This window comes from Malaclemys terrapin, chromosome 1 (genome assembly GCF_027887155.1).
Source record: "Malaclemys terrapin pileata isolate rMalTer1 chromosome 1, rMalTer1.hap1, whole genome shotgun sequence".
NCBI lineage: Eukaryota > Metazoa > Chordata > Testudines > Emydidae > Malaclemys > Malaclemys terrapin.
In genome coordinates this window covers 122,575,527-122,602,070 of record NC_071505.1, presented here as the reverse complement: position 1 = coordinate 122,602,070, position 26,544 = coordinate 122,575,527, and the positions used below count along the sequence as shown (strand labels likewise).

At 43.1% G+C, this 26,544-nt stretch overlaps 1 protein-coding gene across 5 annotated transcripts in view; it reads left to right on the top strand.

Moving 5' to 3' along the window:
- Positions 1-26,544, top strand: part of PACSIN2 (protein kinase C and casein kinase substrate in neurons 2) — a 117,220-nt gene that overhangs the window by 31,137 nt on the left and 59,539 nt on the right. The window contains exon 1 of one of the 5 annotated variants that reach the window (XM_054037587.1): positions 6,308-6,385. The exons of the other annotated variants lie outside the window; for them this stretch is intronic. The gene's annotated coding sequence lies outside the window, so the exon portion shown is untranslated. Of the gene's footprint in view, positions 1-6,307; positions 6,386-26,544 lie in introns of those variants that run through there. 5 annotated transcript variants of the gene reach the window in all.

Genomic DNA, 26,544 nt, shown 5'->3' with positions numbered 1-26,544 from the left:
ATGGTGCATGCACAGGTGCCAACTTTCCAAAGTGCTGGGGGGGGGTGCTCAAGCCCCGGCTCCGCCCCAGGCCTGCACCCACTCCATCCCTTTTCCCAAGGCCCTATCCGGTATCTTCCCGCCCCTGCTCCATCCCCTCCCCCGGGTATGCTGCGTCCTCGCTCCGTCTCCCTTGGCCCCAGCCTCCCGAATGCTGCGAAACGGCTGATTGCGGAGGATGGGAGGCGTGGAGAGGGAGCGGGGAGGTGCTGATCTGCGGGGCCTGCTGGCAGGCAGGAGGTGCTGAGGGTGGAGGTGGAGACGTTATAACCAAACATTGTGCAACTTTAAACAAGCATGTTCTCTAATACAACAGAGACATAACAACAAAACGACATTAACTGGGATGACCTTAAGTGAGGAGTTACTGTATTCACCTCTGACTTTAAGGTCTCTCTGCCCCCACACATCCCTTGAGTTGTGGCCTGCACTGTTCTGTTGCACTTCGCAGTTTTTGTTTCATGGCTTGTTTAATGAAAAGGTTCTTTGTAATTAGATAGTTTTTAATATGTTTAATAATTGAAACAAAACTGAAAAATGACAGTTGAAGGTTCATTTGTTTGTTACATGATAGATTCTCTACTAATAAAAGACGTCAACATTTTATTCATATGGAGTCCACTGTTCATATCACAGAGAAAAGTTTGTGCTAATTCACAAGATTTTACAAACATAGGCAAAGACACGAGGTACATAGTGACGGCCACAATGTTGTACTTCCACTCCCCATAACACTGAACTAAAGAAAAAAACTCTGCTACCCCTCCATGGGTTAAAAGCTGGATGTACAGCTGCACAATACAGTATTAGGCCTGAGACTAAAAATAAGAGCAACAGGCATCCTAGTTAATATTGCCCTGGCTGTTTGCGTTTTGTATTGGACATCATGCTGGCTGCCACTCAAACCTCTGAGCAAATCTCTTCACCTCAGCTTCCACCTATCGCTAAGGCTTTCTCCTTACTCTTGCAAATACTGTGAACAATACAACATGCTGCTATGATCTTTGGGGTTTTTTATGCTGCTTCCAACCTATTCCACATCAAGCGCCATCTCCCTTTCGAACATACAGATGCACACTCCATTATCATTTTGCAGCTACTGAGGCGGTAGTTAAAACAGTTTCTTCCTTCTGATCAAGTGGCCTGTGAATGGTTTTATTAACTAGGGAAGCAGAGGATAATCCTGGATCCTCCCAGGTTAACCAGAGCAATGTTCAATTGGACAAACAGTCCTTTCCCCACTAATTTAAATAGAGCTGAGTTCTGAAAGATCCTAGCATTGTGGACCCTTCCAGACCACCCAGCCTTTGTTTGTAAGCCTGCAGTGGTGGTTGACAAGTCCATGGAGCACCATGAAGAAATACCCCATTTTGTTTATGAATTCTGAGCCCTGATACAAGGATGGAGGGGCAAATAGTAGGCACATGGGTCACCTCAGTTGTCCCAGTCAGTTTGGGAATTTCATGCATGCAAAGCCATCAGTCTCCTGAGTGTTACCAAACTTTATAACCCAGAGCAACAGTACCTTATCCATGACATTACACACATGCTTGATAGTGGCCCCAACAGTCAGTCTCCCCATGGCGACTTGTTTGGCTAAAGAACTGGTAAAAGTTCCTGATCGCAGTTACAGCCAGCTTCTCTATGGGTATGGGGCACTGCATTTTGCTAAGCTGTCATGGTAGCTCTTGGGTTAGTTCAGCATGTATCTCCAAAATGGTTTTCTTTGCCATCCTGAAATTCTTGCCTCTGCTGGTCATCCCGGATCTGCAGAACTATTCTTTTCTATCAATCCATACTGGTTTCCTGAGCCCAGAAACTGCTCCTGTGGTAGCTGTTGCTAGGTGTCCTCTTCTTCCTTGTCCTCATCTTGCTTCCTCCGCCACCATTGAAGCACCTCAGGCAGCCTGAGGAGCTGCTGCTGCAGCCCGTCATCCGCTTGATGGAGCGGTGGGCAAAGTCTAAATTCACATAACTATATTAACCAGAAGTGCATTCAATTCTTCATTAGCTGTGCACTTTATTAACTTGATTAACAATTTCCTGCATGGTTTAATATGACTTTTTCCCCCAAAGGTTCTTGACTTGGGCAAATAGAAACATTATTCTTGGTGACACTCAAATGCATTTTTCCTGCAAAAATTGCTGCTTTAAACTCTCAGATGCTTTGTCCTTAAAGCTCTTTTTTTTTTTTTTTTTTTTTTTTTTAAAAAGCAAATTGGTGGTTTTTTTTTTTGTTTTTTTTTTTGATCCCACAGAAAGTAGAGAACAATTGCTTGACTGGTGCATTGCAGCATATAGTAGTTGTATAACGATGGTTTTGCAATGCTAGCCCCATCTAATGCCCAGTCAGGTGACCCACTCCAGTAACCACAGAATACCATAACCATAAGTAAAATATTGTAACCAAGATGCCAAGATATTCACTCTTCCGTGCTACATAGAGCTTTTCCTCAGTAGTTTCATATTGTAAGTTGATTTCCTTGGATAGCTTCAAGGCCTTTTCCCTCTCCTACCCTAGCAATTGAGGATCATGCATGTAAAAATGAGGGCAAGGAAATGGTGTAGACTTAAGGCTGATTCTACATGAAAGCTAGTTGAGTGTTTCACCATCAGAGCATAGTGTGTAGTATAGCTAAATGTATATGTAAGCTCAAATTTAACAAACATTATTTACAAATGTAGGAGAAAAACCTGAATAATTGTAGGAGGGGCTGGTAGCACTGCCTGTTAAGGTTGCCTGACAATTCCTATTATAATATTGGACTAACTGTATAATATAAACCTGTAGTCCCGGGGAGAATTGCTTTTCTTCTCTTGGCTCTGTTAAAGGCTGGAGGAAACAATATGTAGATCTGATTTAGTTGATTAGTTCTAGAAGTTGGATTTGAATTACCTCTTTTGAGGTTCAAGTTTGATATCTTTAATTCTAAAATGGCTTTGTTCCTGAAGGTGCAGAAATCATTCCAGTTTTTACTTTATTTACTGTTTTCCCAGTGGTTCACTAAGTATACTTTAAATTGAATTTAAAACAAACTGTAATTGCTGCTTTGGGTTGACTGTTGCATCAGAACACAAATAAATGATTGATGTTAATAGTGCACAGCTTGTTGCTGTTTAACAACAGTCAGTAAAGCAAAAAAGAACAAGAGGCTTTTGACAAAATAAAGTGAACTCTCAAAAAAATAGATTGCTGTATCCTGGATTGGTAATTCTGCATCAGATTTCTTCTCAAATTGTAAATTTTATTTTTTCCTCTAAGGGTGGGTGACTGTAGAGATTACAACAATGCATATTGTACATTAATTTAATTAAAGCTGTAGTTAGGGTTGCCAACTTTCTAATAACACAAAACCAAACACCCTTACTCCATCCCTTCTCTGAGGCCCCGTCCCCCGCTCACTCCATGTTTTCTAAAGGCAACACCTTTTTGTACACGGTAAAAATTTTAGTTTACTACTTTAGCTCTAAGGCGACTGGCTTAAGAAAGTCTGAACAAACCTTCAACTTGCTAGTTAAACTACTTGTAAGATTTTGAATTTGTTAATGACATTAATGTTTAAAGAGATATTTTCAGGAACTTTAGACCTGCGATTTAGTATGCAGTAATTTTTTTTATTTAAAAAAACCTAAGTATATGAAAACTTAAAAATGTCAGTGAAGTCTTCAGTTTAAATCAGCACAAATATAAATGCTTATAATTCCCTGTAAATGCATATAGCGATCAATATCCCCTTACAGTGTTGGCAACCTCATGTTGCAGTAGTATGGTGATGTATGAGAATCTGAAAGTGAAATTGGCTAGAACAGCAGTTCTCAAACTTCCTTGCACGATGACCCCCTTCTGACAACAAAAATTACTACGTGACCCAGGGCGGGGTGGAGCCCAAACTTTGCCACCCCAGGCTGAAGCCCTTGGGCTTTGGCTTCAGCCCACCTGGCCCCAGCAAGTCTAATGCTGGCCCTGGCAACCCCATTAAAATAGTTGCGACCCACTTTGGGGTCTTGACCCACAGTTTTGAGAACTGCTGGGCTAGAATTAAAAGTGAATGCAAGAGCCTATCTGAACTATGGTTTAAGTTGGAACAATGTTTAAACAGAGTTCAAACATGATCCAAAACTCAACAGTCTCTTTTCAAGCTCTGTCTTGTCTTTTGTCTTTATCTGCAGTAAATAAGATTCAAAAGATAAACTGTCTAAAGAACAATTTGGTGTGTTTAGCTTAAAGGTTAAAAAAAGTTAATTACAAATAGATAAGAAAATTATATTTTAAGCAATAGTGTCGTTAATATTTTTAGTCTCAGATCTGAATAATTTTCTGTTTTCTTGTAATGCTATAGTGCCTGCTTCAGTTTTTCAAATCTTGATTTGGAAACAGTTTGGATAAAAAGCTCCATTGTTGATTCATTTAAAAAGAACAGATCATTGTTTTGTTAAATGAAACAAGAATTAGAAAGGCCAGGTGTGTCTTTCATATGGATAGTACAGAAAACTACATTCCTCTGAGGTCCTGAGTCAGTAAGTTCTGCACCAATGCCAAAAAAAAAAGTTCTGCTGGATAGAGGTAGAAGTGATTGTTTTAAGGTCTGATCTTTTTGAACCATTGCAGTTGGAAATGAATACTTTCCAGTTGCAAAAAGCAACTAAATAGTACTAAATGATAAATAATCATTATTACCTTGACAGCACAAGCATAACTACGAGACTGCACTTTAATGTCTTTTGGGAGATAGGGTGTGGTGTCTGAAGAGATGAGTGTACCTTGATGGTTCATGCAGCCATTATCTTTGACTGTTAGACCTTCTGTCTCACAGAAGGGTATCTATCCATGACCGCTGCAATTTCGTTTCTTGGGCACAGTCTCAACACCTGTTTACATGTGTTTAGGCTGGTCTACACTTAAATCTTTTGCCAGTATAGTAAGGTTGGTTAGGAATGTGACTTTTAATGACATTTCCATATTAGCAAAAGTCCTAATATGGATGCAGTTATACCAGCAAAAAAGTGCTTTTGCCAATATAGCTTATTTCACTCAGCAAACCAGTATAATAATCAAACTGTTTTGGCTGGTATAAGCTGTGCCTACACTAGGAAAAGGTTTTTCAAATATAACTATACTAGAAGCCTTTTCTAGTGTAACCTGGGACTTTGAAAATACAGGAAAAGGACACAACCTTTATTCCCTGTCCTAACCTTCAGGAAAAAAAATCCCAGTAAGACACTACATAGGAAAGTCTGTGTCCACCTTTCTCTCCTTACTTCCTCCAGTTTGCTCTGTTGTGTGAGGGTCAGATTTCTCTTTATTTCCCCACCTACTCATCTTTCCTCATCTTTAGGTTTTTCTGGGTTATTTCAAGCGGAGCCTTCTGTTGTAGGTAGCATGTCATGCCAGTTAGTCCTCACTAATAATGACAGGAAAGAAATCTCTGCTAGGGATGGTTTATGGGGTAAAATTGATCTAAACGAAAAATCAATGAACATATATGGAGATATACCTATCTCATAGAACTGGAAGGGACCTTGAAAGGTCATAGAGTCCAGTCCCCTGCCTTCCACTAGCAGGACCAAGTATTGTCCCTGACTCTCCCTCCCCGCAGATCCCTAAATGGCCCCCTCAAGGATTGAACTCACAACACTGGGTTTAGCAGGCCAATGCTCAAACCATGGAGCTAAAAAAGCAAAAGCTCTAGTTGCACTTTAAATTGAAACAATTTAGTTTTCTTGAAATTTGTTAGCTTTATCCTACAGGCTTGGACTTGCTTCTATTCTGTGTCAGTATTATATTAGTGGTTATTAACCCCTCCCACCCCCAAATACTCTTCCTGAAACACAGTAATCCAACTTTTAAAGTCTGTAAAAAATAGAAACGTCATAGCTAACTCTTAACTAGGGGTGTGCATGTGTATTTGTGAAATTGGTACCACAACAATTTCAATTTCACTGGTATAGTTAAACAAAAAAATTAAACTTTCTCCTTTAACTCTTCCCTAGGCTAATCATATATTTTAAAAATGTATTCAGTGAATTCATACTTTGAATGGAAGATTTATGTTTGAGCATTCAGATTTATTATAGTGTGTAGGAAAGGCAGTCCCGATGTATTACTGCGGTACGTAAATATCAGGAATGGTTGTGAAAAACCTGATCTGTGAGAACACTGCAATGTGAAGGAATGACCTTAGTTTGAGCTACAAGGATTTCAGCAGCCAACAGGAAATGATGAAATGAGCTCTGAGAGAATTTTGCTTGTGGAACTGGAGGTCATACAGAGCTGTGTAAGGAAAAGACAGGTACTGAAGCTGGTCTGTGAAGTTATGCAACTGAACTTGGCATCTGGAAGAAAAATGTGAGTTACTTAAGGTGTACATTTTATTAAGGTAGACCTTATGCAAACTGCATGTTTAATGAATTGTTAAACAGCTTTAATTTTTTTCAGAGCCCTCCTAGGTTTCGGCTGCTTAGTACAAATAGTTTGAAACTATTTTGGCTGAACTGATATTTAGCTAGCAGCTTGGAAAAAAAAAAAATACTGAATGAGTTTGGTAAAATGATACCCTACCTTATTAACAGAAGGTATTAGCTAAAATCCATGGAAACATTCTTTCATTTTATCAGTATGGCGATCATATTACTTGTGGTAGAGATTGTGGATTTATGCTTTTGCTTAGCATTGTTTCTATTTTTTTTGTAAGTACTTTACAGATAGATGCTTATATTTTGTGATATATGCTCTGTCAGATTCCTGCATACTTTGCTTGACAGCTTATCTTGAAAGAGTTTTCATCTCTGGGGCAATACCTTTATTATGATTTTCCAGTTTCCTTCTATAATCATAGAATCTTGGTGTATTCATGTCATTTTTGCAGCTAGGGAAGCAGTTACTTTGCCAAGATTGCTGTAAATGCTGTTTCATGCCTTTCTGTTAGAGAATACACAAAATTCATGTCCTCTTCTTATTCTACCATCTTTACTACTTACCCCCGCTCCCTGCCCAACAAAAACAAACCAAAAACTCAACCTTCCAGGGGCTAACAGCATAACTTCGTCATACTTCCAAATACCACTGGCTGTTATGCAAGTCATAATACTACTTTCAAATCTGAGTTTCCTACATGTCAAGATGGAGTAAAGCACTGAGCAAACAGTTTTTAATATTTAGCCTGCATAAATGTTGGTGTAAGTAGAGACTTGTATTGAATTAAGATTTTTGCTGTAAGAAGGTTTCATATGTGGGCATCTGTGTAGCTTACTATCCTTTCAATTACCCCAGTTAAATCAATAGTTCAGCTATTTCTCAATGTCATGCTTTAATTTATAACAGGTGATATGGGACAAAGATTACAGTGATACACTTCCAGGTTTCTATACTTCTGTAAATTAATAGATTTAAGATATAGTATAATTATTTATACTTAGCAAAATTTTCAATAATAGTTTCTGTATGCTCTGTTAAAATGACTCTGCCACAGAGCAGTTTAATGTTAATATTTGGAACACCAAATAGATTTCATTTCTTTCAATACCAAGTTGTTTGAAAGAATTGCTGACCATTGCATGCTTTTCAAAGGTAACCTGATTGGGTGGGGTGGGGAAGAAATAGTCTTGTGCCCTTTTTTGCAGCTTTGTGACATAAATGTGGCCTGAAAGGTTTCAATCACAAGAGCTCTGCTTGGTTTTTCATGTTAGAAATTAAGGTCAGTCATGTTAGAAGACTTTGATAGGAGAAGCAGTGGAATGGGTAACATCACAAGAGCCAAGGGAGTGAAAGTTGGACAATTGAAATGGGAAGGGATTTTTCATCAGACTGAACTTTCTTTAAACACGTGTTTAGCTTCAGCAACTAACAGTTTAAATAAAAGAAGCCTTCACTAAAGATTCAACACCTCTGCTCCTTCAATTAAGGTACTAAAACTCATTGTCCCTGAGACCTCCCAGTAGTCCTTCAGCAAAAACAAGGAAGGACAGTTGTGATATACTTGTTATTTGTAAAGCCGTTAAAAAATCCCAAAACTTTTAAAGAAGGCCTCCATGATTTTTAATAAAAAAAATTAAAAAATTCTTTGCAGATCACCTTTGAAAGAGCTACAATAATGCAACATTCTGTTCAATTTTTCAGTCTTGTAATTTGAATATAATAATCCTTGTCTGGGATAGACATCTGAAATTTGCTATGAAAATTAGATGTCAGAGGAGTATTGCTCAAATGAAAGTATATGGGTATGTCCTCTAAACTGGCAATAGTCCCGTCTTTCTTTGCTAATTATACATGCGCTTGTGCTCACGTACACACTGTGTTCATATAAATGCTTAATTCTTTGGATACTGTGTGAACACATCCCATTCTTTCATTTGACTGCCAGAATAGAAAATGCAGATATTCTATAAAGATTTAATATATGATGAAATAACTGGGGTTCTGGTGAGTGTTCAGGTTTTTTGGGGGTGGTGAGAGTATAAGAGGAAAAGGAGAAACTAATCAGCTCTAATCACCATCATTATTTAGCGAGAGTTTTGTCCATTTAAAACTCTCTCTGCTTTTACACACAATTATTTTGCTCAATGACTATAAAAATTATATAACAAACTGAAATATTCCTAACTCTCTTAAAAAAGGATAAAGACAAGTTGGAAATAGCTTTAAACTTTCTTGTTGCCTGTGTTTCAGGTTACTGAAAAGGAGAAATGACTACAATTTCAAATTACTAATCTTTATTTAGGGTGTCTGTTTCACTTATTTACATTTCACTCATGTTGGTCAAAAATGTTTTGTTTACTTTTTCTTTCTAGCTCTTTTGCATTAGTTGCAATATTAGTGTTTTAAATCAATGGTCATTTTGAAAATTAAAAATTACATTATAGGGAGTCTTGTAAAATGCCTTAGTTTAAAAACGTAAGTTTCTGTTTTGTTTATATTTAATATTTTGGATCTAATTACCCAACAAATTGGCTGTATATTTTCATGGTTCCTATTATAGCAGCAGAAGAGAGTTGCTGTCAGGGTTGGAGAACTGGTTGTCTCCTAATCCCCCCGACTTCATCCTGTTACTCCTCTTTAGGGTTTCCAGCTGTCTAATTGCACAAACCCAAACACCCTTGCCCCACCCCTTTCATACCCCTTCTGCGAGGCACCGTCCCCACTCACTCCAGTTGCTCGCTCTTCCCAATCCTCACTGACTTCTACTGGTCTGGGGCAGGGGGTTGAGGTGCGGGACAGGGTGCAGGCTCTGGGCTACGGGGTGGGGCCGAGGTGTTCAAAGTGTGGGAGGTGCTTCCGGGCTGAGCCTGGGGCAGGTGGTTGGGGTGCAGGAGAGGGTATGGGCTCTGGGAGGGAGTTTGGGTGCGGGCTCTGGGCTGGGGCAGAGGGTTGGGTTGCGGGAGGGGGCGAGGGGGACAGCGCTTACCAGGGGTGGCTCCCAACAGTGACCGGCACATCCCTCTGGTAGCAGCTCCAGGGTGGGGAGGGGGAGCAGGGAGCTCTGCGCGCTGCCCCTGCCCGCAGGCACTACCTCCGCAGCTCCTATTGGCCACGGTGCCCAGCCAATGGGAGCTGCAGAGTTGGCGTTCAGGGCAGGGGCAGCACGCAGAGATCCCATGTTCCCCCCCATCCCCCAGGGGCCGCAGGGATGGTGCTGGCTGCTTCCGGGAGCGGCAAAGGCAGGCAGGAAGCCTGCCTTAGCCCCACTGCGCTGCCGGACTGTTAGCACCCAAAATCTCCCGGTTTGGCTGCAGTAGCCTCCGGGAGATAGGGCCAGATTCCAGGAGATTCGTGGTGAAACCGGGAGGGTTGGCAACCATACTCCTGTTGCATTTGCCAGGATGTTGATACTCCTTTCTGTATTCTGTGGACCATAATGAATGTCTTAATTCAAAAGCAAATGTTGTCCACAGCAGGAGTTGAACCCACCACATAGTAACTGCTCTTACTACTCTGGCTCAAGAAGGTGTCTTTCCATAAACCCTGTATCTAGAGATGTGTGGAGCATGGGCTAGCTTGATGGTGGAAGTGGGTAAGTCTACGCTGCAGTGTAAGCTCAGAGGTCAAACTCTGGATCAAGCATAATGCCACTTCTGTCTACACACAAATCATGCTAACTCAGGGCTTGGACTCAGGGTCCCAAGAATCCCACAGGGATGGAAGGTCTGAGCATGAGGTAAACCCGACCCAGGTTCAAGAATTATTGCTTTGCAGTGTATATATGGCCACACTGGACTTCTGCTCTGGAAGTCCTCAAAAGTACCCTGCAAACCCAGGGGCTGACTTTTTGTCCTCTGGATAGTCAAGTTTGGTGGACAGTTAGGTTTTCCCAAACTGCACCACAAACAAAGGGCTAGAGTTGCCCCTTTTGGGAGGGCTCTAGGAAGTCTGGGATATGGGTGATTGGACTCAGTCCTGCAGAATGCAGTGTAGAGCTTGGAGCACCAAGTTGGGACCTAGGGTTCAACAATTCCTAACCTGGGGTTACAAATGAGTGTAGACAGTCAAGTCCTAGGTTAACAAACCCAGCGTCTGCAAACTCAAATTCTACTAACCCTGGGTTTACATTACAGTGTAGACCTACTCAGTGTTGCTCTTGGGCCTCACTCTCTGGAGTGTGGGCAGTCTACTGTGATAGCAGCTTAGTAAAGACTTCAACTTTTACCCTACATTTGTAACTTTCTGTACCTGTAACGCTTTACATTTTTTCTACCCTTTTGTTCCTTTTTTCTAAAATATTAAGCTTTTTTTTTCTAGAAACTGAAACTAGAAGGAAGCCGTTACAGGTAACATATAGGATATAGACTTGACTATGTGAATTCTGGAATATGAAACTTCAGGTAATGGACTCTTAGGGGTAGCACTGCTTTTTGTTAACGTTCAGGCTTCTAGAGGCTGCTGTGTCACACTTACCATACTGTAGCTTGCCTTTGCTAAGTTATTCTTGTTCATTAGTTGGCAAACAGACTGTAGCACAGTTTCTGTGCCTTTGAAAGGATTAAAAAACATAGAATCATTTCAAAATACTTTTGAACCAAAGACTTGGGAAAAGTTTCTTTGTATTGATAACATTAGTAAGTCTCGGACTACCTTAAATCAGGTTAGCCATGAAATGTTCTATATTAAGTTGAAGTACGCTAGAAATTGTTTCATCATCAAGCACATGAAAAAAAAGTGGGTCATCAATGGCAAATATATTAAGAAAATTATTTTTAAACAGCTTCCTAGGAATGTTACTTTTATACACTAATCAAATAAAATAGGAACACTTGTTTGGTCCAACACTATACATACATTTTCCTGAAAGTAAACTACTCTTTACATGTGGTTTACCTGTCTTTTTTCCTGGCCACTGCATTATGTACTACGTAGACATCAACATTCAGTATTCTTCAAAGAAGCATGGCCAGTAAGTGGACTCTAGTGGTGAGACACTCCACCAGACTTCATAATTACTAGGAATTTGAGTTTGCATATCTAGAAACTATTTGATAGAGAAATCAAAGATGGAAAACTTCTCTCTCTCCTAGTACTTGGTTGATACTTGTGTGTGTTGAGATACGTAGAACTAAAAAGTAATTGCATTTAGATGGTCTGCAAAATTCCAAAATCTATAGTGACATTTTGTACCCATAAACAAGAACACTTCTCATTTAGTAGTTGGATAGTCTTGATTCAATACTGAGTGTTAAGTGACTTTGCATCATGGATTGTTCTGCAGTGGAATCCTTGAGGGCATCTCAGTAATGCTTTCAGTAAGAACTGCTGATTTGACAAGAAGCATTATTGATCAGGGAACCAGGCTGTAGTACTGGACTTCTAGATACATTAACTCCCTGGAGTATGTTTGCTATCTGCTTTTAAAACATAACAAATACAGCCTTTTGTAATATAGTAAAAGTAATTTAGATTTCAACCTTTTAATTTAATTTTAGTTCCAATATTTACCTGACTGCTGTCTCCTCATATGAAGAATCAGATTCTGTTTGTTAACTACAGAGATTTTGTAAAGCAGTGTTTCTCAACCTTTTTGATACCAGGGACCAGCTTGCTGCCTTCCTAAGCTGTGTCAAGGAGATCTCGGGGACTGGTCCTGGTACATGGACTACGTTGAGAAACACTGGCTTAAAGGAATGATGGGAAGGCGGTGTTAACTATTCTCAAATACCTTATTGGCCTGAAAGACACACTAGCACAGTGTTTCTCTAATGCAGCCTCTGGCTTTTCTTGTGACCACAGCCTCCTGGGCTGTAATTCGGGGTGGAGGGGCAAAGCAGTGCGGCTCCCATCCCTCCTCCCCACCCCCCCCCCCCAGTTGGTCTGGGATACATCGCCTTGGAGCTGTTTGCTGGGGCCGCCAGCAGGGGTTGGGCCCTGCCCCTCCTCTGGATACAGCTGGGGCACAACGCTGTAGGAGCAGGCAGCAGGTGAGTCCCCACCTTCCTGGTTGGTGGGGCTCAGGCTTTGGGTTTCAGCCCTGGGGTGCTAGGCTCTGGCCGCGCGGCTTTGGGCTCTGTCCCTGGGCCCTGTTCCCTGGGCTTCAGGCTCTGGTCCACAGCTGCCTCCATCAGCCACCCATCCATCCCCATTGCCTCTGGCCTCCCCAACCAGGGATTAATTCGTTCCCAGGCTTGCCAGGGCTGAGTAAGTCTGCTGTGAAAAGTGATACGTGTATGTTTAATATCACTTCTTACAACTAACATACTAGCTAGCAGTATATAAATTACAATGATTTGGATGTGTATGTGACGTTGTGCAGTCTATATGGTTTTATAAAAACTTGATAATAAGTCAATATAATGTAACTGAGATAGTTTTAGAGAAAATACGGTAATAAGTGAATGTAAGTAACTGGGATATGCCTCATGCAAAAGGTCTCTTGTAAGGTATCATTACAAAGCTTATAATCTACTGAGTGTGATCATCTGATTTGTATAAATGTACCACTCTTGTATCTAAAACTAGAAATATAAAATGTAACTCTGAGGGCCTATTGTAATTGTGTAAAGTGTGGACCATTAATGATGGTTTGGAATCTCGATGACTCCCATTGTCTGCAGATGGCTGTATTTACCTGTGAGTCTTCCTGTATATGTGTGTGCTGGCAAGTGAGTAATGAAGTCTTGCAGTGACATGTGATCATGTCACCTGAACTGGAATCCATCTTTAACCTGGTGCTTTTCCAGTGAGGGGGGGTGGAAACCCAGAGAGACAAAGAGTTCCCGCCTTATGCAAAAGATATATAAAGGGGGGAAGAGAACAGAGAGGGAGAGGAGCCATCATGAAGAATCCCCTAGCTACCACCTGAGCTGCAACAAGAGCTGTACCAGGGGAAAGAATTGTGCCCAGGCCTGGAAGGTGTCCAGTCTGAGAAAAACTTACTGAAGCATCTCTGAGGGTGAGATTATCTGTATTCAGTTTGATTAGGCATAGATTTGCGCATTTTATTTTATTTTGCTTGTGACTTACTTTGTTCTGTCTGTTACTACTTTGAACCACTTAAATCCTACTGTCTGTATTTAATAAAATCGCTTTCTATTTAGTAATTCACTCAGAGTATGTATTAATACCTGGGGGAGCAAACAGCTGTGCATATCTCTCTATCAGTGTCATAGAGGGCGAACAATTTATGAGTTTGCCCTGCATAAACTTTATGCAGGGTAAAACGGATTTATTTGGGTTTAGACCCCATTGGGAGCTGGGCATCTGAGTGCTAAAGACAAGCACGCTACTGCGAGCTGTTTTCAGGTAAACTTGCAGCTTTGGGACAAGTGATTCAGACCCTGGGTCTGTGTCTGGAGCCAAACGGGAGTGTCTGGCTCAGCAAGACAGGGTGCTGGAGTCCTGAGCTGGCAGGGAAAACAGAAGCAGGGGTAGTCTTTGCACATCGGGTGGCAGCTCCCAAGGGGGTTTCTGTGATCCAACCCGTCACAGTGTATATGTGCATATTTGTTTTTGCTAAAGCTAATTAAGTATTTTAGAAAAATGTGACAGTGGCCACCAGAAAGAGTTGGTGGCCGCATTCCGAGGCCACCAGGTAATTTGTCCTGAGAGCCCCTGCACTAGCAATCCAGGTTCAGTTGTGGTTCAGCTAATGAGTCTGACCTTTGCAGACAGCACTGCATTCATTTATTATGTACAGCGTGTTGCCATCAATCAGACATGGAAACTAATTTTCCATAAAATATCAACCTATCGCCTAATATACCTAAAATTGTTGCACCTAGGTCAGATGTTGTATCAAGCAGCATTGTAACTGTACATAAATATGCATATTTGAGTTTTTCTTTACACATGACAGAAATATCTCTTGCACTGTAAAGTGAGAAAATTGAGCTCATTTGCTACTTTACAGTGCTATAATCCTTAATGTGTTCGCTCTAAATAGCTCTAACTCAGGGATGGGCAATTTTTTTGGCCTGAGGGCCACATCTGGGTATAGAGCTTGTATGGTGGCCGTGAATGCTAATGAAATTGGGGTTTGGGGTGCAGGAGGGGATGAGGGCTCTGGCTAGGGGTACGGGCTCTGGGGTGGGGTTGGGAATGAGGGATTTGGGGTTGCAGGAGGGTTCTCTGGGCTGGTACGGAGGGCTTCGCAATGGGGATCAGGGTTAGGAAGTGGTGGGGGAGGGTGCAGGCTTTGGATGGTGCTTACTGGAAGCAGCAGCATGTCCCCCCTCTGGCTCCTACACACAGGCACGGCCCCTGCACATGCCCTGTCTGCAGGCACCGCCCCTGCAGTTCCCATTGGCTGTGGTTCCCGGTCAATGGGAGCTGCGGGGCGGGGGGAGGGTTGCGCTTGGGGCAGGGGCAGCGTGCAGAGCCCCCTGGCTGCCCCTACGCATAGAAGTCGGAGGGGGGGACATGCTGCTGCTTCCAGGAGTTGTGCAGAGCGGCAGCATGTGCTCATGGTGCGGCTTCCGACCCTGCTCCCCGGCTGGAGCGCTGAAGCAGGGCAAGCTAAGTTCCCTGTAAACTGCGCGGCTGCACAGCAGCCTATTTAGCACTGTGCAGGCGCTTAGGGAAACCTCTGGGGACCTGCCGGGGGAGGAGCGCCCCTCCCCCGACCCCAACTCACCCTGTATCCCAGACCTGCTGCGGCCGGCATGGCACGCGCTAGGGAAGGGGTGGCTATCCTTCAGCCCCAGAGCTCCCGCGACGGGGACAGGCGCCTCTCTTCTCCCCCACCCCCCTAAGCCCAGGTGCTTCTGCGGGAAGAGAGCACTTGGAGGAGTTCTCTCTCTCTCTCTCTCTCTCGCTGCCGTAGCCCTAGAGCACCCTCCTGCACCCCAAACCCCTCATCCCCGGCCCCACCCCAGGGCCTGCACCCAACCCTCTGCCCCAGCCCTGAGCCCCTCATCCTTGGCCCCAGCCGGAGCCCTCACCCTCTGCCCCACCCTTGAACCCCTCATGTCCGGCCCCACCCCAGAGCCTGCACCGGCAGCTGGAGCCCTCACACCCCTCATGGTGTCACACATCACCTCCATATTGGTGCACATAAAATTCATTCTGCACATGGGTGGGAAAAATCAGAGGGAACACTGGAAGCCCCCGACCCTGCTCCCCGTCGGGAGTTTGAGGGCTGGATTAAAAGTTCTGATGGGCCAGATGCGAGCCGTAGTTTGCCCACACCTGCTCTAACTGCACAGAAAACTATGTAGGTATCTCTTTGGGATTTAATTTACAATAAATGTCTTGTCATAATTTGTCAGCTAAAATATAAACAAATTTGTCTGCTGCAAATTACTGAGGCTTGTGTTTTCATGGAATTGTGGTATAGATGTAGAGGATATGGTCCAAGTTTAGTACAATTAAACTACTTCTCAGTAAACTTGTTTTCATCAGTGATGAGGCAGATTTGTTTCAACAACTTCCGCTCATCCTATTTGTGGATGAATAGGAAGTGGTTGCAGGTGAAGCTCATGAGTTAGAATAGCTGCAGTGAAGGAAGTGCAGAGGAAAGAAAAGAGATGTGCAGAGACAGAGAAGAGAAACAAGAGGAGAATGGGAAAGGAAGAGAGCAGAAATGGTGACTGTAAAAGGGAATACTTTTTCTCACTGAATGACACTGACGATATGGTACTGAACAAATAACTAATAGTTCAGTTACAATATAAAGGCCATAGTCTACCTTTGATTTTTGTACAAATCTCCAATTGATATTGGTGGCTGTCCTGGTATGTATTGAGAATAATATGGAGTCCAAACGTATAACCTAGCACACAGCTGGCAAAGTTAAAAATGGAATTGAGCCGTCTCCCCAGTACTTAGCATTTTTATGCTACTTTGTACATTCGCTGTACTACTCTCATTGACTTCAGTTGCAGAAGCATTAAGCATTTACAAACTGACCCATGTGTCTAAAGTTGGGTACCCATAAAATAAGCAACAAACAGTTAGTGGCCACCTATGAAAATTTTGGCATCAGTAACTTCCCAGCATCACATAGGAACTATATGGCAGGATTCAGTTCTCCAGAGTATTATTCAAGTGCTTAAAGCATAAGAGGATCCTTTCTCTTCCTATAATCCTCTGCTCCATTCACTACACACAGTCCAACTTCTGCAACAAAGGAGGCAGGGGTCCTACAGACAACAGGTTCATTCACTATACAACCCAGTTCATTTCCTGAGCACTGTGCATTCAGGACACTGAATGAGGCAGGGAAAAAACCCCAATGATCATCTAATTAGACTGTGTCATAATGCATAAGCACAAGGGGTCTGAATTACATTTGCACAGTTAACCTTCATTCTGGCACTTTCTAACTTTTGAGTGCTTGACTTTTGCAACCTTAATGCTCTTGTAATGTTGTTTTTTGGATGTAAATTAAAAAAAAAACAAAAACCTAACCCTGAAGATATAATTTCAATCATGTTAACTCCACACATGAATCATCAGCAGCATTGAATCCTTTAGATCTATTGTACAGATCTCTACCACTTCAATTACAGAGGTAACTGATATCAGTAGTAGGCTGTTACCCTCTGTGGACTAGTAACAAGAGGGGGATAAGACCCAATTTGTCAGTGGGTTTCATAGCTGTTTGCTAGACAGCAAAGGAATGTTCAGACTTGTAATCTTGGTTCTGTTTCCAGGTTCTGGAACAGAATGTGCTGTTGTGGGCTAGATCTTTCTTGCCCTGTCCACCCCAAATGCTCTCTCTGTCCCCTAATATTTACTCCCAACAGCTTACGCCTGTGTGCCATCTCCCTGCCCTATTCCTCCCCGCTCCCTTGACTTATCCCTCTGAATTCCAGTCAGGTTGTTACCTCCTTGTGGATACCAGCAGGGGAGAATTGAAAGCACAGGAGAGATGGGATCCCTGCACTTAATTCCTGCTCCTGTTGCCACAGAGGCCCCTCGCTGCCAGGAGAAGCTCCTGGGCTGAAGCATGCCCATTACACACAATCTTCTGACAATTTAGCTACTAAGCTCTAACAAGCCTCTACTAACTGTGCATACTGCATCTCTTCCCCCTTCCCCCCCCCCCCGGCCTATAATTTAGCCAAATTTGGATGGATTTTCACTGAGATGACAAGATTCTCTGCCAAGTTTCTAGTCCCCGCTCCAAATCAGAGGGATTAGAGGTTTTTCAGTGAAACAGTTGTAAGAAATTTTTTTAACATGGGCAAAACTTATTTTTCCTTAATCTCATTCTGAGAAACAGCTGAAATGTTTAAATAAATAAATTTTGCATCAGGCAAACACCCACCAGGAGACATTTCAGCCTGAATGGTTTAAGTTTGGCATTTATAAACAACTAAAACAGGGTCTTTATAATGGGAAGTTTTAGGCAACTTAACTGTTGGTGTTGCGCCGCTTCCCGTAGCTCCCTTTGGCCGGGAACAACAAACCATGGCCACTGGGATCTACGGGCAGCCATGCAATTGTAAACAAATGGTCTGGTGGCCCGCCAGTGGATTACCCTGATGGGCTGCAGGTTGCCCACCACTAGTGTAGAGTAATGGATCCTTAGCTTTTGTATATAGGATCCACAGATCCATTAACCAGTGAGCTCTCTGTCTGCATGAAGCTGCCTAGGCAGAGCCTTTCAGTTTTCATTCTGCCTCCATAGCTGCAGACTGTTTACCAAACTTCTTGTTGCAGAGCAAAAACATTTTATATAAATTAGCTTTCTATAGTTTCTGGTCCTCTCCTACATTGAGAATTTAAGGGTCTGGTTCTTGTCTTCTGCCGAGACTCCATTGGTGATTGTTCTCAGCCTCTGCACACTCAAATATACAGCATGGAAGAAAGAGGGGAAAAGCACAGATGTATGCTGTTTGCTCCAGCCCATTTGGAATGCCTAGATGGGTTAGATGGCCTGTGCCTGCTAACAGTGGGGGGAAGGGAAAGGGCGGGGACAACCCCAGAACAGCTTGAACCTTGCCCCCCCCTTCTGGCAGTTGTCAGCTCCCAGCTGTCCCGCTGCCTCAGCTCCCAGCTGTTCTGGTCCTGCCTCTGCCTCTCCCTGCCTGGCACAGCTGCTCCGCAGGGAGGGGGCTGGGCTGACCACACCATGTGACAGAGCAATCAGGCGGTGGGGGGACATGTGACCCTGCATGTGCCCCTCCCCCCCATGCTTCTTCATCACGGGTATCTGCATATTCTGTGATCAGGAACGCTTCACATCAGAGTAGAGGCAGCTGGGGCAAGGACCTTCATGGAGTCCCTCTCTTGAACTAAGATCAGCAACCACAGACCCAGAGCAGCAAGAACACTGGATCCTGGAGCAGGTTTCAGAGCTGACACCCAGGGGAAAAACTGGAACATGACCCCTCTAAAGAATGGGACAAGCTACCCTTTCATGGTGTCAAGTAGCAAAAAAACTTCAGGACCAGACTCCAAAGAGAAACTGCTGAGCTCCAATTCATTTGCAAATTTGACACCATCAGATCAGGATTAAACAAAGACTGTAAATGGCTATCCAACTACAGAAGCAGTTTCTCCTCCCTTGGTGTTCACACTTCAACTGCTAGCAGAGCACCTCACCCTCCATGATTGAACTAACCTCGTTATCTCCACACTGATTTATACCTGCCTCTGGAGATTTCCATTACTTGCATCTGAAGAAGTGAGGTTCTTACCCACGAAAGCTTATGCTCCCAATACTTCTGTTAGTCTCAAAGGTGCCACAGGACCCTCTGTTGCCTTTCATGGTGGTGCATGTGTATGTGGCTACAACTGTGGTCCAGGTTCTTATGCCCATGCTCCCTACTCCTTAGAAGTGCTTGAGGTGGGAGAGGGCTGAAGGGGACATAGGAGAAGTAGTCAATGAGCACAGATATACCCCCTTCTCTAAGGAATTTTCTTAACAGCCTGCTATCCACTCAGACAGAGGGGCCTCAGTCTGTCCACTGCCCCCTTCCCTTGGGGCTTCCCTTCCAGCACTCAGTCCCAGGGTATGCTCTCCCCTTTCAGGGCCGGAGCCTGATCCCTCTGAGAGGCTTTGTCATCACCAGCCTCAGTTAATTGAAGGGTTCAGAAGAGTGTTCATTTTTCAAATTTAGTATCATGGATCTGTATCTGGCATAGCAATTTTTCTCTAGCAGTGTCCCCCATTGTGCAGACTCAATCAAAGCCTCCATCTCAAGGGATGTATGCAAGGGTTTCAATACCTGGCAAAAAGAAGGGTCAGGTCCAGGGAATTGGATTGCTTCCTCTTCAGTTAGGGGATTCCAGCAAGAGATTCTTCCTGTAACACCAGATGGCAAGAATCCCTGGGGCAAACTAGAAAGAGAAAACAAGAGGGCGGTTCAGTGTCCAGTCCCCACAGTCATCTGGCTTGCTTTCTTTCCCAGGTTCTCACAGGACAAAAATAAATAAAAATCAATTTATTCATATCTGAATACTGGTGACATCGTAGTAGAATTTCTAGAAGCTGTCTTGACCTGTCACTAGCTTCGAGCACTCAGTAGTTGACCTCCAGTGAGCTGCTGCACACCATCTAACCATCTCTTTCCTGGTCATTCCCTACTAGGATGACATTCCACCTCTCTTTCCATGGTAACTTGCTTGAGGTTATTTACATCTCTATGCTTGATGCGATCAAAATACATAAGTTTGCCCCTGTTGATTTGACAGCAGGGTCTGCTTCTCTTCAGTAAAGTTTATAGCAAAAGCATTTGTTGTTTTTTCCATCAAAGGGAGATGCAAAAGTCTTCACAGCACCAAACTCAAAGGCTTCAGTTTTCTTCTTGTTAGCAGCATTCATTTCCCATGATTCACATCCATATGTTGCTATGGAAAAGTTAAGCTTTTCACCAGTTGAACCTTCATATAGTTGGAGATGCCATGTTTTTTCCAAACATTTGTAACAGCTGAGTGAGCCATTTTTAGTTTTTCAATTTCTCTGAAACAGCCTTCTTTGATTATGTATGGCTGTGTATTGGATATGTCAAAAAGGCTGTACTACTCAGGAAATCCAGGAACCAGACCCCAAACTCTTTCATCTATGTCTGAGTGTTCTGATGCTTGATTTTTCCAGGGAGGGGCAGGTTTAAGAAGGAAGCACAAATCACATCTTATAGGCACAAGAGTCACTTGGTATCTTTCAGGAAGGGGGACAACTTTCAGATTCAGAACAGAACCCACAGGAGGGGAAGCAGGAAAAATGTTCAGTTATTCAAATCCATGTCTAAGAAGGCAGTTACCAGTTTAGGTCTATCTCCTGAGGAAATGTCTAAGGCCAGGTCTACCCTATAAAATTACATTGGTATAACTACGTTGCCCAGGGGTTTAACAAATCCACGCCCCTGAGCCACACAGTTATACTGAGTTAACCTCTGGGTCAATAGGAGGGCTTCTCTTGTGGAGGTGGATTAACTATGCCAACAGGAGAAGCTCTCCCGTCGGCGTACTGTTGTCTTCATTGAAGTGCTACAGCGGTGCCATTGCACCGTGGCATTTTAAGTGTAGACCTGCTCTCAGAAAGACAAAGGAGGAACTGGATCAGAAGAGCAGCAACACCGTTCAAAAGTACTGTTCCTCAGGATCCCGAACTGAACCTTACATTTTGTCTCAGGATGGCCTTGACCGATGTGATCAAGGAAGAAGGGGGATCATCAGGGAAAACTGAGAGATTAAACAACGTGGCTAAGAATTGCTTCAATATGCACCAGTCTGAATCAAATTTTGTTTCTCTTCCTAAGGTCAATGTGACACTGCATATGTAGATGTATAAACATTCCACTGCCCCAATATAAGTTATACAGTCTCTCAACTAGGTTGCATATCACTGTTCATAAAATTGCATTTCAATTTCCTTGGATTATTATTACATGACTTTTTCACATCCTTCAATTGATCTGTTTCTCTGTTACCTTTGGATCCCAGCGCTTCTAATAGTTTGTTGTCCTTTGGCCTTGCCCTAGGGTTATGAAGGTATTAGCTGTTTTGGACCTTCCCTCAGGCAGGAAGGGGTCACCTCTATCCAAGACCATGGCATGTCTACATGACTATTAAAACAACAAGGAGTCTGGTGGCACCTTAAAGACTAACAGATTTATTTGGGCATAAGCTTTTGTGGGTAAAAACCTCACTTCTTCAGATGCATAGAGTGACAGTTACAAATGCAGGCATTATGTATTGACACATGGAGAGCAGGGAGTTACTTCGCAAGTGGAGAACCAGTGTTGACAGAGCCAATTCAATCAGGGTGGATGTAGTCCACTCCCAATAATGGATGAGGAGGTGTCAATTCCAGGAGAGGAAAAGCTGCTTCTATAATGAGCCAGCCACTCCCAGTCCCTATTCAAGCCCAGATTAATGGTGTTAAATTTGCAAATGAATTTTAGTTCTGCTGTTTCTCTATAAAGTCTGTTTCTGAAGTTTTTTTTGTTCAATGACTTTTAAATCTGTAATAGAATGACCAGGGAGATTGAAGTGTTCACTTACTGGCTTTTGTATGTTACCATTCCTGATGTCCGATTTGTGTCCATTTATTCTTTTGCGGAGGGACTGTCCAGTTTGGCCAATGTACATGGCAGAGGGGCATTGCTGGCACATGATGGCATATGTAACATTTGTAGATGTGCAGGTGAATGAGCCCTTGATGGTGTGGCTGATGTGGTTGGGTCCTCTGATGGTGTCGCCAGAGTAGATATGGGGACAGAGTAGGCAATGAGGTTTGCTACAGGGATTGGTTCCTGGGTTGGTGTTTCTGTGGTGCGCTGTGTAGTTGCTGGTGAGTATTTGCTTCAGTTTGGGGAGTTGTCTGTAAGCGAGGACTGGCCTGCCTCCCAAGGTCTGTGAGAGTGAGGGATCATTTTCCAGGATAGGTTGTAGATTGTGGATAATGCGCTGGAGAGGTTTTAGCTGCGGGATATATGTGATGGCCAGTGGTGTTCTGTTGTTGTCCTTTTTGGACTTGTCCTATACTAAGTGATTTCTGGGTACCCGTCTTCTCTGTCAATCTGTTTCCTCACTTCTCCAGGTGGGTATTGTAGTTTTAAGAATGCTTGATAAAGATCTTGTAGGTGTTTGTCTCTGTCTGAGAGGTTGGAGCAAATTAGGTTATATCTTAGGGCTTGGCTGTAGACAATGGATCATGTGATGTGTCTTGGATGGAAGCTAGAGGCATGTAGGTACGTATAGCGGTCAGTAGGTTTCCGGTATAGAGTGGTGTTTATGTGACAGTCACTTATTTGCACTGTAGTGTCCAGGAAGTGTCTCTCTTGTGTGGACTGGTCCAGGCTGAGGTTGATGGTGGGGTGGAAATTGTTGAAGTCCAGGTGGAATTCTTCAAGGGCCTCCTTTCCTTGGGTCCATATGATGAAGATGTCTTCAATGTAGCGCAAGTAGAGGAGGGGCACTAGGGGACAAGAGCTGAGGAAGCGTTGCTCTAAGTCAGCCATAAAAATGTTGGCATACTGTGGGGCCATGCGGGTACCCATAGCGGTGCCACTGACTTGAAGGTATAAGTTGTCCCCAAATCTGAAGTGGTTGTGGGTGAGGACAAAGTTACAAAGCTCAGCCACCAGGCGTGCTGTGGCCTCATCAGGGATACTGTTCCTGACAGCTTGTAGTCCATCCTCATGTGGAATATTGGTGTAAAGTGCTTCTACATCCATGGTGGCCAGGATGGTGTTTTCAGGAAGAACAGCAATGCATTGTAGTTTCCTCAGAAAGTCGGTGGTGTCTCAAAGATAGCTGGGAGTGCTGGTAGCGTAGAGTCTGAGGAGAGAGTCCAAATAGCCAGATAGGCATTGGCACTCTTACAGCAGAACTGAGATGATGGGGCGTCCAGGGTTTCCGGGTTTATGGATCTTGGGTAGCAGATAGAATACCCCACTCATGTTAGTGAGATTAAGGCTATCACAGATACCTACCCATGCTGCAGCCACACCTTTACTTGCAGTGAAGACATACCCACAGTCTTTCTCTATCAATCAACATCAAAGACCACTTGCTGAGAGCAATAGCAGCCTCTTACACACCATATGATGGAGTCTGGTGGGCTTAGGGTGACCAGATAGCAAGTGTGAAAAATCGGGATAGGGTGGGGGGTAATAGGAGCCCATATTTAAAAAAAAAAAAAAAAAAAAAAAAAAAATCAGGGCTGTCCCTATAAAATCGGGACATCTGGTCACCCTAGCTGCCACCTGGTCATCCACACACATCTACCCAAAATCTTAGGGCTAGTCTACACTGGCACTGCCATGGCAGCACTTTAACATGACTTGAGTAGTCGCGGCAGAGTGCTGGGAGAAAGCTCTCCCAGCGCTCTAAAAAAAAAAAAAAAAAAAAACAATCTCCATGAGGGGCATAGCTACCAGCACTGGAGGCGTGGCTGGTACACTGTCTACACTGGTGCTTTACAGTGCTGAAACTTGCTGCGCTCAGGGATGTGTTTTTTTTTTCCACACCCCTGAGCGAGAAAGTTGCAGCGCTGTAAAGTGCCAGTGTAGACAAGCCCTTACAAGCTGGGCATTCAGACATTGGCAGATGCTGCCTGTGGTCTCCCAGTAGTAAAGGAATTAAAAAACCCTTTATATAGTTCTGTTTGAATTGAACCCTCCCTAAAGGCAAATTGCTTTACAAATTCCAATGGTTAGTGGATCTCTGGCCCCTATAAACAGAATAAGAAAACTTATTCTGATTTACCAAAATTTTCCTTTCTAGGCTACAGTAGCCACAGATCTAATCCTTCCTTGCTTTTGGAGTATTTCTTTAGCCAGTAGGATAAGAAGTTCTCTTTGGTTCCTTCAAATTGGTTCATGAAGTTATGATGTGAGGTAAGTGTGATGTGGGGTGCTTGGGGTAGCCCTCACTGGAAATACTAAGATCAGGGCAGTCTGCAAAAAGGAGAGCAGATATTCCCAAGACTGGTGGGTAACACTGAAGTTAAACTCCCCAACCAGTCACAGACTGCTTCTGATCCCCACACTGGTTATCAAGAAGCAAAAAAAAGTCACACAGCCCCCTTATTGCATTCCAGTTCTCTGGCTCTGAATCAGGACCTAGGTGCAGTATAGTGAGAAGCTGTTTTAAAATTCACACTATACAAAATGTTCTTCTGACCCCAAAGGGCCAGCCACATAGCCTGGTCAATATTAGGTTTGATCTTACCCAAAATACTATGCTGCCAGCCAATCCTTTAGTGTCTAAAACTAAAGGTTTATTATAAAGAAAAAAGAACAAGAAAAGAGTTGTTAATGGTAAAGCAGTCACATACATACAAAGACTTCAAAGTCCATGTATCAGGTTCTTAGCAGTATTGGTGAGTTTGCTGGCTTGAAAGTGCCTCTGGAACACACCCACAGCTTGGATGGGTCATTCAGTCCTTTGCTCAGAGCTTCATTTGTAGAAAAGTTTCTCCAGGGGTAAGAAGTAGGAGTGAAGACACAATGGAGATGATGCAGCTGCCCTTTATATTCCTTTTATCATTTGGCTTGTATTTCCTGTGTCCCAGACACAAGCTTCACAGCACATGGGCATGGAAGAACCTTAGGGCTGGTCTACACTGGGGGGGGCGTGGATCGATCTAAGATACACAACTTCAGCTACGTGAATAATGTAGCTGAAGTCGAAGTATCTTAGATCGACTTACCTGGGGTCCACACGGCACGGTATCGACGGCCGCGGCTCCCCCGTCGACTCTGCTACCGTCGCTCACTCCAGTGGAGTTCCGGATATACCATACGTACCTATAACTCACAATACAAAGGTGATACAAACATATAAACAAGATTATCATATTTAGCAAATTATAACATTTTTTGTAGATACCGCTTACATGGCATATCTGGTCAGATTCCTTGCAATATTATAATATTGGCGTTAACAATATCATAAAGAGTCTCCCATATTTCATAGTGTCACAGTAAGAATTCAGTTTATTGCATATAAGCTCATTAGAAAGTTCCTGTCTGCAGTGGATATTAGCCTTTGGAAGCTCTCTCAGCCGGTGGACTCTTCATTGTCGCTGGCTGCTCTTTTTGCTTTTAGTGACTGACTGATTGGTCTGGTTCTGCTTGTGTAGTAAAACGCGGGCTGAGAGCCCATTAGTTAATGCATCTGTGAATCTTGTAGTTCAGAGGAAATTTTCAGTAAGTCAAAATAAAATTTTCCTATGTCCCATCAGTGCCATAAGAACTGATGGAAAATTAAACAACTTGTTTAAGTCAAAGTTTAGTATAAAACAAGGAGACATGGAGTCACTGTCACTTTTCATCACGTTCTTAAACTGGACATTAAGAATAATAGATGAATTGGAGGGCATGAAGTACGATTTAGAGTTAAGCGTCTTAGTTTATGTAGGTGACATCATACAACTGGCAGATGTGAATTAATGGTACTCTTTGCTACCGTGGAAAATTAGTGTAGTCGAATTGTTCTTATAGTAAATGCCAAGATGACAAAGTGGTTGCATCTTGGGAAAGGGACAATAGATAATTTTGAAATGTAGCAGCAGTGAAGTTGTGGAACAAGTGGAATCTTGTATGTACCTAGAAAGCTTGATCAGTGCTGATGATTCCACCAAGGATTAGGTTGAAAGGAAATGTACCTTAGCTATGAGTGCTGTAAGAAGTTGACAAAATCATCAACTGATAAATTTTCACTTTGGTACAAACCAGTAATTTTATCAAACCAGTGTACTTAACAGTCTTACTCTGTGGTCAGGAAGCAGCTGCAGTAAATGAGAGAGGAAAAAGGCTGGAAGCCGTGGAGATAAGGTTTGTGTGTGTTGAAAAATGGCCAGTGTAAAGTGGAATTATTTTTAAGATAAATTAACTAAGAATCAGAAATCAGGGTATGGGATTGGCTACAATTGAGAAAATTACAGTGGTGGGGACACTGCAGAAGACAGATGATAGCATCCCAAAGAAAATAATGCAAGCACAGCCAAGGTTAGTCTGATGTAAAGGCAACCACTGACTAGGTGGTGGGATGCTGAATGTAAAGATGTGACCAGGCTGGACTTTATGTAGGAACAAATGATGGAAAGGAGTGAATGGCGACACTGTGACTGCTTCCTGTGACAGCAAAGATTCTGTGGGATGAACGAGCGTCCCCATCAGACACAA